Consider the following 17,213-nt stretch of genomic DNA (forward strand, 5'->3'; position numbering starts at 1 on the left):
AATATAATGAATGATTTAGCAAATTTTGACTCTACATATAATAGACTTTTAAAATTACTGTAATTATTCTCTTTAATGTATTTATATATGATAATCTGTTTTTCGTAAAAAAGACTTTCAAATTCTTGTAAAACTCCGTATATCATAACGTCTTTATGAAACGTTGCGTTACTTACACAATACTTAACCTAACCTATTTTCCACATGTCATATGATTCTATGTTTTTGTCAGTTAGTGGTTGTGATTCAACTAAAAATGGATCAAAAAATCCGTTTTAATATTAATAATTTTTTAAAAAAAGTTTTCTAAATTTCCCCTTTTTTAAAATATTTTAATTTTTTACATATCATTTCTCAAATCATAAAAATTTCTTAATAATACTAACAGGTATGTTTTGAATTTAATAACAAAAAGATTTAAAATATTTTTAAAATTTTAAATTATTATATAACCAAAATTCTTTTCAGAAATGATCTTTTATTTGATTCACAACTATTAAAATTAATTCCTCAGGATTAATTGGTATGTATTTTTCTTTTTCGCATTTTTTGAATTTATAACCTTAAAATAGTTCTAATTGTAACATTGTTCTTTTAGATGAAATAAATTCTGATGAGGGAATCGGTACCGATTCCGAAACGTTAAAGATGTTTCTTAATATCTTTTACTTGTCCTATAAAAAGCCATAAAACCAAATTTTACTATAAACATTTATTATTTACACTATATTATATTATGCTATATTATAAATTACATTACGTATTTAACACTAATATTCAAGCTTGAATATTATAAATATATGCATGAAAAATATAATATAGCGTACTTACCTTATATAAAGATACTAAAATATTATTATAAATAAAACAATCATACTTTACTCATTTTTATTAATAATTTGCAGTAACTAATTAATTAATTGTATGCAAATTATTGTTAATTCATGATTTTTTTTTAATAATGATAAATCGTATTATTATCATTGTTAATTACATTTACTAAAATTAATATTAATAATTAATCATAATTATTATGATAAACAATTGGATATATTACCAATACTATTTTTCTACTTATTAGAATCATCATTATCAAATATTATTTCAAAGAATATGCATTGTATTTGCACGTATGCGTGTGCATTATTTTTATCGTGTGTACGTGTGTTCATAGTATGCCAAAGTGATATGCATAGATATGTGTATACATTGTTTGGTTGCACATTTCTACGCATATTATAGTAACCAACAATAATGTGATTATTATATTGCAATTATTATATTTACGAAAATGTATTATTTTATAAGAAGGGAGAAGAATCGCATACGTCAATTCTATCTATCTTTCTCTCTCTTTCTCACGCGTTCAGGTGCAATGAGTCTCGCAGCGTGGATGCGGTACACACAGACACGTACTCCCCATAGCCTGCGTAACGCATATGTGTGAGGCGCTTAAGGAGTATCGCGCGATGCAAACACTGCCTTCCTTCCCCTATTCTTTTCCTTATAATACCTTCAAATTAAAAAAAAAAGGAAATAAAGATACAATAATTGTTGATAGCTTAAATTGGATCATGTCACATTTTCCAAGCACATATAAACTCGCAACAATTAAGATTTTATTTTAAGAGGGTCAATTTTGTAAAAAAAACAAAATGCATATGAAAAAAAAAGAGAAGAAAATTTTTGAGACATGTATGTCGTGCATATATGCATGTGTACTAAGGTAAATGTACGTGTGTATGCGTAAAATGTATATGCATATATAAAAAGGAAAATAGTTTCATTTTTAATATGAAAACGATAATCTGTGCAGAACTATGACCGCTCTGGAATTCAACAAAGGTTGCGAGTTATACTTTATTAAAAACACACATATACACTTACACATATGGAGATGTGCAGTTCCAATAGTGTCAACAAAGAAAAGAATAACAAGAATCATGGGTTCTGAGAATATCGATGGACGATGATCTAAGTTTTCTTATCGATACCCCTGAAAACCCCAGAATCCTTCTACCCCTGATTCACTAATCCCACTAAGTGCATCTCGCGATGCTCTTTATAAGCAGAAGCTCATAGGGCCTCATTGCCTATTCGTCTTCAGTCAATCACTTAGTACGTGTTACTGATTTTTGCATTATTTCTTTAAAAAGTGAACTTAGAGTTTAAACTGTGGAGAAAGCTCAATAATATACCTGCTGAATCACGATAGATTTTCGTTGAGCCAGGTAAATTAACAGCAGTGCTTAAATTTCTAAAATTAAAATTGCTGAATCACGATAGATTTTCGTTGAGCCAATTTTTAATTTTAAGAATAAGGCCCGTCTGCGAGCTGGCTCCAATTTAAATTCTATTTTCTTTGGGCGGACGTAAAATTAAATCGAACCTTGAACCGGCTGAGTCCCAATCGGTTGATCAGTACAGTGAGAAATTATTTAATAAATTATTTATAATTTATTAAATAATTTTTAATAAAACCGTATTAAAACCGGCCAGTCCGTACGGATTGTACCTGCGCCGCTTGTGTCTGATAGGGTACCGGTACCGCGTTTCGAGACGCGGAAATACGCATAACACCTTTCTTTCGTTTTGCCCGTTGATTGTGTGACGAGATCGCGAGAATTCTCCCTTCTCAACAAGCACTCTCGACGGTAGTGTGTAAGAGAAATCTAGCCGTAAGTAATAAAAAACTGTATCGTTCCAAAAACATTATTCTTTACAAAAGAAAGCATATAATGTGTAATGTTTGCAATTTTTACTTTGATTTTTAATAAATTTTTGTAAACTAAAATTCCAATTGTTCTATTCAATCAAATAGACCTTTTTATTTGTGCTGTCAAAAATAGTGTGGATTTTCATCTCAAAGCTAAGAAACATTATTTACGATATAAAGATTAAATTGGCAGTTTCGTCTTCTATCGGCGATATAATTAATCGAACCCACATTAAAAATAAACATTATTAAGTTGAATGTTCATTTTGACTTTTTAATGGCAACTTGGTTCCTCCGGCGAATAGAAAATTTTAAATAATTGTTCAAAATTACCAACACAATAGAACCTTTGTTAATGAGGATTTACTCTGAGGACCCAGGTAATAATTTCTTTTTTCACATTTATTATATAGAAAAATAAAGATGTACCAACCCTTGCACGGTGTGCCTGAACCAACTTTAAATGACAACTTTTTTTACTTCGAATTTTTTTCTTGCATTCGATTCAGGAGCTCAAAAAAAGTGTGGAAAATAATTTTTAGCAAAATCCATCGAGTTGTTTTAAAAAAAATGATTTTTTGTGTCAAAAAATCGATTTTTGAGAAATTCAATGTGATAAATAAGCGGTATTTCAATTAATTAATTAATATAATATTCTGTATGGGTAAAATGATTTATAAAATGTTTACCAATATCAAAGGAAAAATAAAAAAATAAAAAAAAAATTTTCTATTTCTATTTTGCATATTATATGTTTCTAAAATCAACATTTTTGAAGCAAGAAGCTTCTAAATTAAGTTTTTCAAAATTCACCTATATTGCGCTACGTTAGGCACATATTAAACAAAAGAAAGATGAAAAAATTTGTATTCTTCCACTTTTACGTCAGTGAGGTTATGAGTTTTCCTAAGAAAACATGTTTTCAAAGCCAAAAGTTCGTGCTGAATCACATGATGAAAACCGAAAGAGAATTTGTTTTTTCTGTTTAAAGAAAAAGGAGAAAATGGTAGAAATTAAAGGTGCTTTAAAGGATCGAGTGACAAAAATTGTGACGTTCGATGTAGAAGATAATCGTGTTCCAACTGTTGTTTGCAATGCTTGCAAAATTCTTGTTTATAGTTCGCTCAAAGATAATATTATCTTTAAGATAAAATCTTTGAGATTTTGTAAGAATTGCAAACAACAGTTGGAACACGATTATCTTCTACATTGAACGTCACAATTTTTGTCACTCGATCCTTTAAAGCACCTTTAATTTCTACCATTTTCTCCTTTTTCTTTAAACAGAAAAAACAAATTTTCTTTCGGTTTTCATCCTGTGATCCAGCACGAACTTTTGGCTTTGAAAACATGTTTTCTTAGGAAAACTCATAACCTCACTGACGTAAAAGTGGAAGAATACAAATTTTTCATCTTTCTTTTGTTTAATATGTGCCTAATGTAACGCAATATTGGTAAATTTTGAAAAACTTAATTTAGAAGCTTCTTGCTTCAAAAATGTTGATTTTCGAAACATATAATATGCAAAATAGAAATAGAAATTTTTTTTTTATTTTTCCTTTGATATTGGTAAACATTTTATAAATCATTTTACCCATACAGAATATTATATTAATTAATTAATTAATTGAAATACCGCTTATTTATCACATTGAATTTCTCAAAAATCGATTTTTTGACACAAAAAATCATTTTTTTTAAAAACAACTCGATGGATTTTGCTAAAAATTATTTTCCACACTATTTTTGAGCTCCTGAATCGAATGCAAGTAAAAAATTCGAAGTAAAAAAAGTTGTCATTTAAAGTTGGTTCAGGCACACCGTGCTTGGCCAATAGAACCTTTGTTAATGAAGATTAACTCTGAGTGAATGTACTGTAGGTTTACATTGACATCGGCACGTCTGACGTCTCGAAATTTTTTCCGGGTATTATCACATGGAAATATAAAGATAAAAGTCAAAAACTGAAGAGGTAATGTATATCTTTCTTTTTCACATCAAGGAATATAACATATAAACATTTTCATTTAATATTGCATTTCTCTATCTAGAGAATTCAAAATAACATAAGAATATCTTCGCCTAAAAATCTTACTCTTCTTTTTTTTGTTTTCAAAATAAAAAAAATATGTATATACCAGTATTAGACCCTCAGCACAATTACCACAAACAATACCAATCCTTGGACAATAGAGCCTTTGTTAATGAAGATTCATTCTGAGGGGCCAGGTAAAAATTTTTAAATTTTTTTATTAAAATTTTCTGGGGCTCTAATACAGGTAGGGGAGAGTGATAAACAGTGGGACAGTTTAAACAGTAGGACACTTTAATTTTCTGAAAAACTATTTAAAGAAACTCGCCAAAAATTTAAATGTAAACCATGTTTATGACAACACACTATCTCCAAAAATTTTAGCCACATTGATTCATTATTTACAAATAAACTTGAAAAAAACTGTTTTTGACGTTCCGGAGTAATTTTTTTCTTGAAATACAATGCTGATTTTTATATAGATAGGACAGTTTTAAAAAAAGTGTAATTGTTACTTCGTTTACTCATGTTTTTAAGTATAATATCGAATAATTTAAAATATTTTAAAATTTTACAAACAATTTTTATTTAAATAATTTCTTGCGATTGCTCAATTTAAACAGTGGGACATTAAACACTGGGACAGGCAAAAATTTAAGTTTATGAAACGTGGATTTTGGCAACACTAATTATAAGTTGTGTCAGTTATACGCATGCGTATTTATACGTACACAGCGCCTAAAAATGTAATTTTTTTATGCTAAAAAGATTAAAAAATTCAAAATTTATAATTATTACAATTATTGTTCGGCAACAATTAAAATAACACATGATAAGAGAACGACTATTCAAATTTTCCTACAAATTGTTTTTAGGTTATGACCAAAGTATGACGTATGATCAGCAGTACTGTAAACGTAAAAAAAATAATAGCAATTTTTCATATGAAACTTGACATCGTATTATAAAAATGTAAAATATTATTAAATTATGAGTGTTTTGCAACATTTGTTAACGTTATTTAATACAAAACATATATATTTACAAAGTATGAAGCAAAATATTATTATTGAAACAATTATTCATTATTTAATAATAGGTGTCCCACTGTTTAACACAAACCTTCAAAACAAGAAAAATGTATCAAGTTCCAAAAACTTGAAATTTTTCTATTTAATCACAATATAATTTAAATAGAATATATGCATTATGTAAAAAAGAGTTCAAACTTTATGGTTATACCAAAAAGTGTCCAAAAATATATAAAATTAACATATTAATATGTCTTTGAAAAAAAGTGTCCCACTGTTTGTCTCTCTCCCCTACATACATATATACATATGAGAGATTCTTTTTCAATCGCCCCAGCCCAAAAAGTCAATGTTCTGGGATTGGCTTCATACTTTGGTAAATTGTTGTCCTATATGATAGTAATAAATCCCTAAAATATAAATTAATTAAAAAAATATTTGTAGAAAGTAGAGGGGGTTGAAGTTTTGACGTTAAGGGTAACATTGTCATTTTCAAATCCGTTTAACTATGACAAAAGTTAATGGATTTTAATTTATCTATAATGAATTTTATTGCATTTTTCACGTACTTTTCAAAAATGTATATGAAATTTAAAAAAAAAAATTTTTAACCCCTTTTTTGTCAAAATCAACCCTTATTTTTCGATTTTCACCCCTTCGGGTATTTTTTTTTTTTTTTTATTTTCATTGGAAAGCTGAGGTTTTTTCCGATGAGCTATGTAAATATGAAAATGGGACAACAATAATTTTGTGAGTAACAGAATATTAAAGTAGGCGGTGCCGATAAGGGGTGTACCTGGAGATCATCTTTGAGGATTTAGATAGGCACCGCCTAATTTAATATTATGTTTCTCACAAAATTATTGTTGTCCCATTTTCATATTTACATAGCTCATGGGAAAAAACCTCAGCTTTCCAATGAAAATAAAAAAAAAACAAAAAAAAATTCCCGAAGGGGTGAAAATCGAAAAATAAGGGTTGATTTTGAAAAAAAAGGGGTCAAAATTTTTTTTTTTTTAAATTTTGTATACATTTTTGAAAAGTACGTGAAAAATGCAATAAAATTCATTATAGATAAATTAAAATCCATTAACTTTTGTCATAGTTATACAGATTTGAAAATGACAATGTTACCCTTAACGGCACCCTTATCGGCACCGCCTACTTTAATATTCTGTTTCTCACAAAATTACACAGGCACACAAAAAAAAAAAAGTTGTCTGTTTCTTGAACTACACATATATTTCCTATAGTATTTTGGCCCGCTGAAACCGAATCTGAGGTCAGAATTGCTCCATCACCCTCAGTTTTTTTTTAAATCGACCAAAACCACCCTTAAACGGACAAATTCACACTTCGGAGATAAAAAATAAATCAACTTATTTTTTAGAAAAACCAAATTTTACATCTACGAAACTTTGTTCCACTAACTCAAAAACAAAGCCAGCATTGATCCAGCACCCCCTGAATTTTTTTAATCGAAAAAACTACCCCTAATCTGAAGAATCAAATTCAAGAGGTAAAACAATAAAATAACTGATTAAAAAATTTTATAACCAGGTATTTTTACTCCAGCAAGGCAGAAACAAAGCCAGAAATGCTCCCTCACCCTCTAAAATTTTTTTAAATCGAAAAAACCACCCTTAAATAGAAAAATTCAAATTTAAGAAGTAAAAAAATATTAAATTACCGGCTTTTTTTAAAAACAGAACCTTACATGAATGCAGTTTTGCTCTACTAATTAAAAAAAATAAAGCCAGCATTGATCCATCACCCTCTGAATTTTTTTAAATAAAAAAAACTACCCTTAATCTGAAGAATCAAACTTAGGAGGTAAAACAATAAAATAACTGTTTAAAAAATTTTATAACCAGATATTTTTACTCCAGCAATGCACAAACAAAGCCAGAAATGCTCCCTCACCCTCTAAAATTTTTTTAAATCGAAAAAACCACCCTTAAATAGAAAAATTCAAATTTAGGAGATTAAAAATTAAATAACTGACTTTTTTAAAACAGAACCTTACTACATCTATGTTTTTTCGCTCCTCTAACTCAAAAACAAAGCCACCATTGATTCATCAACCTCTGAATTTGTTTAATCGAAAAAACTACCCCTAATCTGAAGAATCAAATTCAGGCGGTAATACAATATAATAACTGATTAAAAATTTTACAGCCAGGTATGTTTCCGCATTGCTGGAGTAAAAATACCTGGATATAAACTTTTTTAATCAGTTATTTTTTTGTTTTACCTCCTAAGTTTGGTTCTTCAGATTAAGGGTAGTTTTTTTTATTTAAAAAAATTCAGAGGGTGATGGATCAATGCTGGCTTTTTTTTTTGAGTTAGTAAAGCAAAACTACATACATGTAAGGTTCTGTTTTTAAAAAAAGCCGGTAATTTAAGGGGGGAACACCAGTTGTAACTTTCGAAAAATCGATTTTTTTTTTGGTGCATTTTCTTAAAGTATACATATTTAGAAATGTGTCTGTAAATTTCAAAGTTGATCCGGTGAAAAATAAATGAGATATACAGAACACTGCAGCGGCGCGTCCCGTGGCTTCATACAAGGTGGCCAGCCATACCTGACCCTAACGACAGATGGCCTTTTCCTATGATTTAGAAACGGCAACCACTGCGGAAGAGTTATTATATGGTCCAGGAATCGATGACTCTTTGTAACTTAGAAACAAAATTTCTTCTGAACAAAAAAAAGTAAGTTGAAACTTTTAATGCGTTTTTCTCAAAATGACATTTTCCAAGTCGGTGACCACGATTACTCGAATACCATTAAACCGATTTATTTAAAATTTAGTGTGCTTCATTTACACATATAAGTCTAGTTCGTGATCGAAGGATTTTTTTTTTTAATCAAAACTTTTTTTTATATAGCTGAAAATCGACCGTATTTTTTTAACGAAAATCATACTTTTGACTTTGACAGGTCGCCATTTTGTCAAATTTTTTTTTTTTTTAAATCCTTCGATCACGAACTAGATAATCTTATAATAAATGTAAATCAATTTCATTTTTGTATTTCAGACGAAGTATACTTGCAGAATGCTGGTCACCGCAATTCGCCTTTTTTCTTAAGACGCCACTTCAATGGCTCATATCTCCAAAAGTTTTTGTTAAAAAAATTTTTTTTTTCTTTTAAATTACAGCTTTTTACATGTACTTTTAACTAATAAATAGTATTCTTTAAAAAGATTCATTGTTCTTTTGGAAAATATTCTTGAAAAAAGCATTATTTTTTGAGTTACAACTGGTGTTCCCCCCTTAATATTTTTTTACTTCTTAAATTTGAATTTTTCTATTTAAGGGTGGTTTTTTCGATTTAAAAAAATTTTAGAGAGTGAGGGAGCATTCCTGGCTTTGTTTCTGCATTGCTGGAGTAAAAATATCTGGTTATAAAATTTTTTAATCAGTTATTTTATTCTTTTACCTCCTGAATTTGATTATTTAGATTAGGGGTAGTTTTTTCGATTAAAAAAATTCAGGGGGTGCTGGATCAATGCTGGCTTTGTTTTTTTGAGTTAGTAGAGCAAAACTACAAACATGTAAGGTTCTGTTTTTAAAAAAAGCCGGTAATTTATTATTTTTTTACTTCTTAAATTTGAATTTTTCTATTTAAGGGTGGTTTTTTTGATTTAAAAAAAATTTAGAGGGTGAGGGAGCATTTCTGGATTTGTTTCTGCCTTGCTGGAGTAAAAATACCTGGTTATAAAATTTTTTAATCAGTTATTTTATTGTTTTACCTCTTGAATTTGATTCTTCAGATTAGGGGTAGTTTTTTCGATTAAAAAAATTCAGGGGGTGCTGGATCAATGCTGGCTTTGTTTTTTTGAGTTAGTAGAGCAAAACTACAAACATGTAAGGTTCTGTTTTTAAAAAAAGCCGGTAAAGTATTTTTTTTTTACTTCTTAAATTTGAATTTTTCTATTTAAGGGTGGTTTTTTCGATTTAAAAAAAATTTAGAGGGTGAGGGAGCATTTCTGGATTTATTTCTGCCTTGCTGGAGTAAAAATACCTGGTTATAAAATTTTTTAATCAGTTATTTTATTGTTTTACCTCCTGAATTTGATTCTTCAGATTAGGGGTAGTTTTTTCGATTAAAAAAATTCAGGGGGTGCTGGATCAATGCTGGCTTTGTTTTTGAGTTAGTGGAGCAAAGTTTCGTAGATGTAAAATTTGGTTTTTCTAAAAAATAAGTTGATTTATTTTTTTCCGAAGTGTGAATTTGTCCGTTTAAGGGTGGTTTTGGTCGATTTAAAAAAAAACTAAGGGTGATGGAGCAATTCTGACCTCAGATTCGGTTTCAGCGGGCCAAAATACTATAGGAAATATATGTGTAGTTCAAGAAACAGACAACTTTTTTTTTTTTGTGTGCCTGTGTTATTGTTGTCCCATTTTCATATTTACATAGCTCATCGGAAAAAACCTCAGCTTTCCAATGAAAATAAAAAAAAAAAAAAAAAAAAATACCCGAAGGGGTGAAAATCGAAAAATAAGGGTTGATTTTGACAAAAAAGGGGTTAACAATTTTTTTTTTTAAATTTCGTATACATTTTTGAAAAGTACGTGAAAAATGCAATAAAATTCATTATAGATAAATTAAAATCCATTAACTTTTGTCATAGTTAAACGGATTTGAAAATGACAATGTTACCCTTAACGTCAAAACTTCAACCCCCTCTACTTTCTACAAATATTTTTTTAATTAATTTATATTTTAGGGATTTATTACTATCATATAGGACAACAATTTACCAAAGTATGAAGCCAATCCCAGAACATTGACTTTTTGGGCTGGGGCGATTGAAAAAGAATCTCTCATATTTATGAATTTTTTTTTATTTTTAAAACAAAAAGGAAGAAGATTAAGATTTTAGACGATGATGTTCTTATGCCATTTTCAATCGTCTAGATAGAGAAACGCAATGTTAACCCAATAAGTACTTATGTTATATTCCTGGGTGTAAGAAAGAAAGGTATGCGTTACCTATTCAGTTTTAGACTTTCTTTATAGCCTTTTCACGTGATAAAGGGAGAAAGAAATAATCACCTGGGTCCTCAAAGTTATTAATTTATCCTCTTCAACAGATTGCAGGTCAAGCGAACCCTCATTTGCAAAATAAAGAAATATCTTTCTCTCTTCATAACTTGTTCTTTTCTCTGCCACCGAAAACCCAGCAGGGGTCCGGACGGAATGAATGAATGAATGAATACCAAGATTATTATAGTTAATTTCTATTATTCAATATAATGAAACACGTGCTAACTATATCATCAGATAAGATTGTAAACGTGTAGTAAATTTTATGAATAAAAATACGTTAGTATTTATCTTTTTTTTCGCTTTTCCAAATTCTATGTTATACTTATATATATCTATATTCTTCTCTTTTATTTTTAAATTATTTGTCGCTTTTCCAACTAAATTACAGGAATCTTTCCAATAATTATTTAGTTTTTTAGCTTTTGTTATTAACTTTTCAAAATTCTTTTACTTGTTTAAACAATTGATTGTTTATCGTTTCAAAGAATTTGATGGTAAGAAAATAATAATAATAAATAAAAGAATTAATTATTTATATTTAAGTAATTTAAATAAACAATCAATCAGACAATATAGTTTTTCTTTGTTTATAAAAACGATTGTGAGTCTTTCCTCATTAATTCTCTCAATTCTGAATAGAATAAAATTTACTTTTAGTTTAACTTAGTAACTATAAATAAATAAAAATAAATACAAACACACCTTGATTTTGAGATAATCTCACTATTAAAATCGATTTGCAATTTGTTTATGTAGTTTATGAAATCTACAAAAAAAATATAAAATAAATTATTTTAACAGTATTATAAAACTTTACCTAACAAAATTTTAAGGGTTAGTTTCTCCTAACTCTATTTCTAAATTTTCTGTTCTTGGTATGAAAAAATTAAACCTTAATGACTCATCATAGTTCAACAATATATTGTTAAACTATAATATTACACTAAACTTCAATAGATTTATCTCTGAAAAACCCTACTAGATAATTAATTTGAATAAATTAATTATATTTTATTCCAGCTAATTCTTGGGCTTGTCAGAATCATCTCTATAGTTTAATCTTTCAAATTGTCATGTGGATCGCCTATTTCAATGCACATGGCATATAAGAATATTAAACAAGAATTACGATTTATCTTTTTACCACTCTTGGACAATCATCAGTGTTGGTAGAGGTCGTTAGAAAGCCCCTGACCATTGATTTTCCGTGGCTTGACTTTGAAGATTTATTTGTTGGTATTATTTTGTTGTTTTGTTAAATAATAATTTATTCTATTGCAGATTTGGAATGTCCGTCTTGTTGGTAGAAATCTTTCGAGAGCTCCTGACAACGGACTTTCCTCTTCAGCAATTTTTTTATTGTTAATTTAGGAAGAACCAATCGTATTGGTAGAAATCGTTAGAGAGCCCCTAACAATTGGTCTCCCAAAATCAACAATTTTAAATAAATTTTATTTTTAATTACGATTTAGTCCTTTTTATCTTTCTCGCCCAGAGATGCAGATCGTTTAGGTAGAGATCGTTAGAAAGCTTCCAACAATCTGCATTTCTCAAGTTTAAAAGACTTGACTTTGTAGATTTTATAGTTCTGAAATTTCCTTATATTAATATAAAAGAAAGCTCTTACCAGTTTAAAACTTTTCAGATAAAAGAGACAGAAACACGCATTTACTTGGCTTATATAGTTGCGTCCCTACCCTTAATGTTCTGGGGTAAGTAAAATTCAAAATGTGCGAGTGTGTGAGTAAGGAATTTCAAATTGATTGAGCGAAAATCCGCGAGTTTCCCTCACCACTTTACGCAGGGCGCTTCTCCCATGTATTTCTTACCGCCAATTTCTCCCTCTATTTGAATTTTTCGCGGCGTCTATTTTCGGATAGCCAATTACATTTAAATTATTTTCTAAGGACAGAGATATTTTTCTCTCTCTAATTCTGTTTCTAACGTTCGCCAAGAACAATGCCATTGTCTACCTGTCAATCATTTTTCTCTAACTGATTTTCATTTTCTAAAATCTTTAATTTCTCAAAAAATAATAATTTTAAAATTATTTAACTTTTACCATTAATTTTTAAATAATTTTTACTTTAATATAACATATAATTTTATTTAATTATTATTAATTTCAGCAATTTTTTCAAATAATTTTTATTATTTCACTTCCTAAATAATTTAAAGAAAAAATATAAAATAAATTTATTCTTTAAATAATAATCTATAAAAATTCTTATTTGTAAAAAAACTTTAAATTAAATTAAATTAATAATTCTCTTAATTGGTATTTATATCTACCTTCTCTTTCTATTGTTTTTCCTGTTTATGTTTTCATTGTGTTATCTATAGATATCTTCTCTTTCTTTCTATTATTTTCAGAAATTCAATTTATCTAGTTTTAATTTCATTTCTTTGTATAATTTAATTTTTAATATTTATTAATTTATAATTTTTAAATAATTTATAATTATTTTGTAATAAAATTTTTGACTATTGAAATACCATTTCAAGATGTTTCAAAAATTTTAACTTAAGGAAGTTCTCTCGCAAACAGAAATGACGAAGAGTTAATTATCAAACTTGATAAACTGATAGATAATGGTTTAAAGAAGATGTAGTTAAATTTTTAAAGGTCTAGGTGGATTTTGACAAAAGATATAAATAATTTTCTCTTTTCACATTTAACACGGGTTCTTATGGGAAATTGAATTTTTTGGTCTGAAATCTCAAATTGTGAAAAATCTGACGAAAAGATATTACTGGAACTTTATATACATAAAGTTTAATAGCCAATGTTCACTTACTTTTAATAAAATTGATCAGACCTGGCTTAGGAGACTCACAATTAATTATTTTGTCTAAAAAAACACCGTATTTTGACAATCAGAAATTACTTAGCACAACGCTTGGCAACGTTGCGTCTTGTAGGTTAGGTATAGAAAAAGCGCGAAATTTGAAAGTAATATAAGTAGTATATACATATAATAGTATATTCTTCAAAGATTCATAATAATGAATAATAATTTGAATTTGCTTATAAAAAATTAAGATTTTTAAAATAATAAATTATTATTATTATTATTTAACGAAAATAAATCAAACAATAGCAGACGACACGAAATGGAACGGGGGAAATATAATCCAACGTTGCCAAACGTTGAGCTAGTACTACGTGATACAAATGAAAACTTAAATGGGCATTGATTTGACTGACGTTGGAGGGGGAGAACTTCCTTAATTTTAATTCGTATTCCAGGCGATTCCTTGGGCATATGCCTTAACGAGGTCATCAGCTGAAAATTACAGTGCCATCATTGGAGAATTGAGGAGAGTTGTGCCGGGTCTCACGATGAACACTGTCATCACCAATTTTGGAGATTTTTTGCGTCGCAGTATCCAACAACATTTTCCCGCGGTTTCTGGGAGCGGAAGCCACTTTTACTATCAAAAGGTACGTGGCTATGATTAATTAATTTCAAATTTTGTTCCTTAGACTAATTATTTCTAATATAAATTAAATAATTTAAAAATTAGTGATTGCTTCAAAAATTACCATTTTTTATTTCTTATTCGAGAAGTTTTTTATGGTTTAGAAAATGCAAAATTTTAAATTTAGTCTGAACATTTCTAAAATTTTGCAAATTAGTCATATTTCATAAATTTTTTATCAAATTATATTTATTAATTGAAAAATTTTGTATATTTCTGAAAAGTCGTGAAATTATGTTTAAGCTAAATTAAAAATTTTTTAAATTAGTAATGTTATTTAGAAAAAATATCATATTTTCCTTATTGTTATATTGACATATGTTTGGAAATTTGTCAATTATGTCCACGATAAATTTAAAACTTAATTAATTAATTTGAAAAGTTTCTGGGTAGGTTTTTGATGTTTTTACCATTTTATTTGCAGCAAGTACAGCGAATGGCGATTCGACACGGAGTTCATACATTTTTAATCGAAGACGAAAATGAAATCAAAAGATTTTTACCGTCTGTTTTTTGATTGCCTCTTCTGCCTGCTGGGATCATTGAACAAACGTTTCGAGAAATGGTTCGACAATTGAGTGAAAATTCGGCAACTATTTTAAATCAATTCATTGCAGATTTCTCTGCGTCTTGGTTGAAACAAGTTACGGCTGAATTCTTCGCTGTCAACGGAAACCTCGATATGATGACGGACTTGTTTCAAATTTTCAGCAATCAACTTCACGTAAGAGTGGGAACATTTCCCCTAACGTGGAACTTTACAGGTATTTATTTTTTAGGTTAGAATTATTTTATTAAAATTAATTTTAATTATTTAGAGAGACATTGACGAAACCAAAACAACATGAGAAAATGATGATGTATTAATTACTAATTATATAAACAAATATTTCAGATGGACTACTAGCGCTCCAAAGCCGATCATTTAGAGACAATGTCAGGCTAAATAGCGGACATAGAACGGGCATTAATGCAACCAGAGTGTTAAACAGAAGTACCTCCGCAAGACTGAGAAGGATGTGAAATCTTTTGGAATCGGGTAATCTGACGAAAGAGGAATTTTTGACACAATGCAGTTACGTGGTGGCTGAGCCGAGTACTGAATATTTTTGCGTTTATCTAACGTTTATCTACGTTGCGCTTATTTCAAGCTGTTGAAGGTTTATTTTTTATTTTATAAATAAATCGTTTCTGAATCGAATGTTTAAAAAAAACGGTGAATGTAAAATCTTGAAAATTGGTCGAAATATGAGAGATTCTTTTTCAATCGCCCCAGCCCAAAAAGTCAATGTTCTGGGATTGGCTTCATACTTTGGTAAATTGTTGTCCTATATGATAGTAATAAATCCCTAAAATATAAACTCATTAAAAAAATATTTGTAGAAGGTAGAGGGGGTTGAAGTTTTGACGTTAAGGGTAACATTGTCATTTTCAAATCCGTATAACTATGACAAAAGTTAATAGATTTTAATTTATCTATAATGAATTTAAATGCATTTTTCACGTAATTTAATTAATATTATGTTTCTCACAAAATTATTGTTGTCCCATTTTTATATTTACATAGCTCATGGGAAAAAACCTCAGCTTTCCAATGAAAATAAAAAAAAACAAAAAAAAATTCCCGAAGGGGTGAAAATCGAAAAATAAGGGTTGGTTTTGAAAAAAAGGGGTCAAAATTTTTTTTTTTAATTTTGTATACATTTTTGAAAAGTACGTGAAAAATTCAATAAAATTTATTATAGATAAATCAAAATCCATTAACTTTTGTCATAGTTATACAGATTTGAAAATGACAATGTTACCCTTAACGGCACCCTTATCGGCACCGCCTACTTTAATATTCTGTTTCTCACAAAATTATTGTTGTCCCATTTTCATATTTACATAGCTCATGGGAAAAAACCTCAGCTTTCCAAAGAAAATAAAAAAAAAACAAAAAAAAATTCCCGAAGGGGTGAAAATCGAAAAATAAGGGTTGATTTTGAAAAAAAGGGTCAAAATTTTTTTTTTTTAATTTTGTATACATTTTTGAAAAGTACGTGAAAAATTTATTAAAATTCATTATAAATAAATTAAAATCCATTAACTTTTGTCATACTTATTAAGATTTGAAAATGACAATGTTACCCTTAACGTCAAAACTTCAACCCCCTCTACTTTCTACAAATATTTTTTTAATGAGTTTATATTTTAGGGATTTATTACTATCATATAGGACAACAATTTACCAAAGTATGAAGCCAATCCCAGAACATTGACTTTTTGGGCTGGGGCGATTGAAAAAGAATCTCTCATATTCAAAATTGGCATATTTTGTTGGTCATTCGAAAAATGAAAGATAATTTTGAATAATTTTAGTACCTGTTTTCCGTGATTTCCCTGATGTTGCTGAACAAGGTCCAGAGGTCCAACAAGGTTTGGCGGACGACCGTGATCTTCCGATTGAACAAGAGCGAGATCCTGCAGAAGGTAATTTGAATTTTACCGAAAAGTGTAATAATAAATTTCAATTTAATATACATTTCACAGGATAATTTTTTTAAATATATAAACATAATTTTAAATATTAAATAATTTTAGCACCTACTTTTTGTGATTTTCGAAATGTTGCCATGCAAGGTCCAGTGTTGGAACAAGGTCGGCCAGAAGGAAATGATCTGGCGATCGAACGAGATCAACATGCTGAAGAAATTAACAACAGTGAATGTTGCATTTGTAGAATGCAGCAATCTACCAAATGCTTCTTCCCGTGTGGACATTTGTGTGCTTGTGAAAATTGTTTAGTACTGTACAGAGCAACCAATTCCAGATGTCCCATATGCAGGCACAACTTCGATTCCGTAAAACCAATAACGGTTATAGGAAACTGCTCCTTCTGCAATTCGAATG

General features: G+C 28.8%; 2 long non-coding RNA genes across 2 annotated transcripts; both read left to right on the forward strand.

Annotated features, from left to right (window-relative positions):
* The first annotated feature begins 252 nt into the window (after positions 1-252).
* Positions 253-16,939, forward strand: LOC127278492 (uncharacterized). Its single transcript, XR_007842498.1, has 7 exons — positions 253-388; positions 469-523; positions 14,089-14,283; positions 14,746-15,085; positions 15,217-15,481; positions 16,683-16,793; positions 16,905-16,939. It is a non-coding gene; the product is annotated as an uncharacterized LOC127278492 (long non-coding RNA).
* LOC127278491 (uncharacterized) lies at positions 8,187-8,987 on the forward strand. Its single transcript, XR_007842497.1, has 2 exons — positions 8,187-8,494; positions 8,822-8,987. It is a non-coding gene; the product is annotated as an uncharacterized LOC127278491 (long non-coding RNA).
* Positions 16,940-17,213: the final 274 nt, after the last annotated feature.

The sequence above is a fragment of the Leptopilina boulardi genome, unplaced genomic scaffold (genome assembly GCF_019393585.1).
Source record: "Leptopilina boulardi isolate dan_hultmark-lab unplaced genomic scaffold, ZJU_Lbou_2.1 LbouV2_204, whole genome shotgun sequence".
NCBI classification, from domain to species: domain Eukaryota; kingdom Metazoa; phylum Arthropoda; class Insecta; order Hymenoptera; family Figitidae; genus Leptopilina; species Leptopilina boulardi.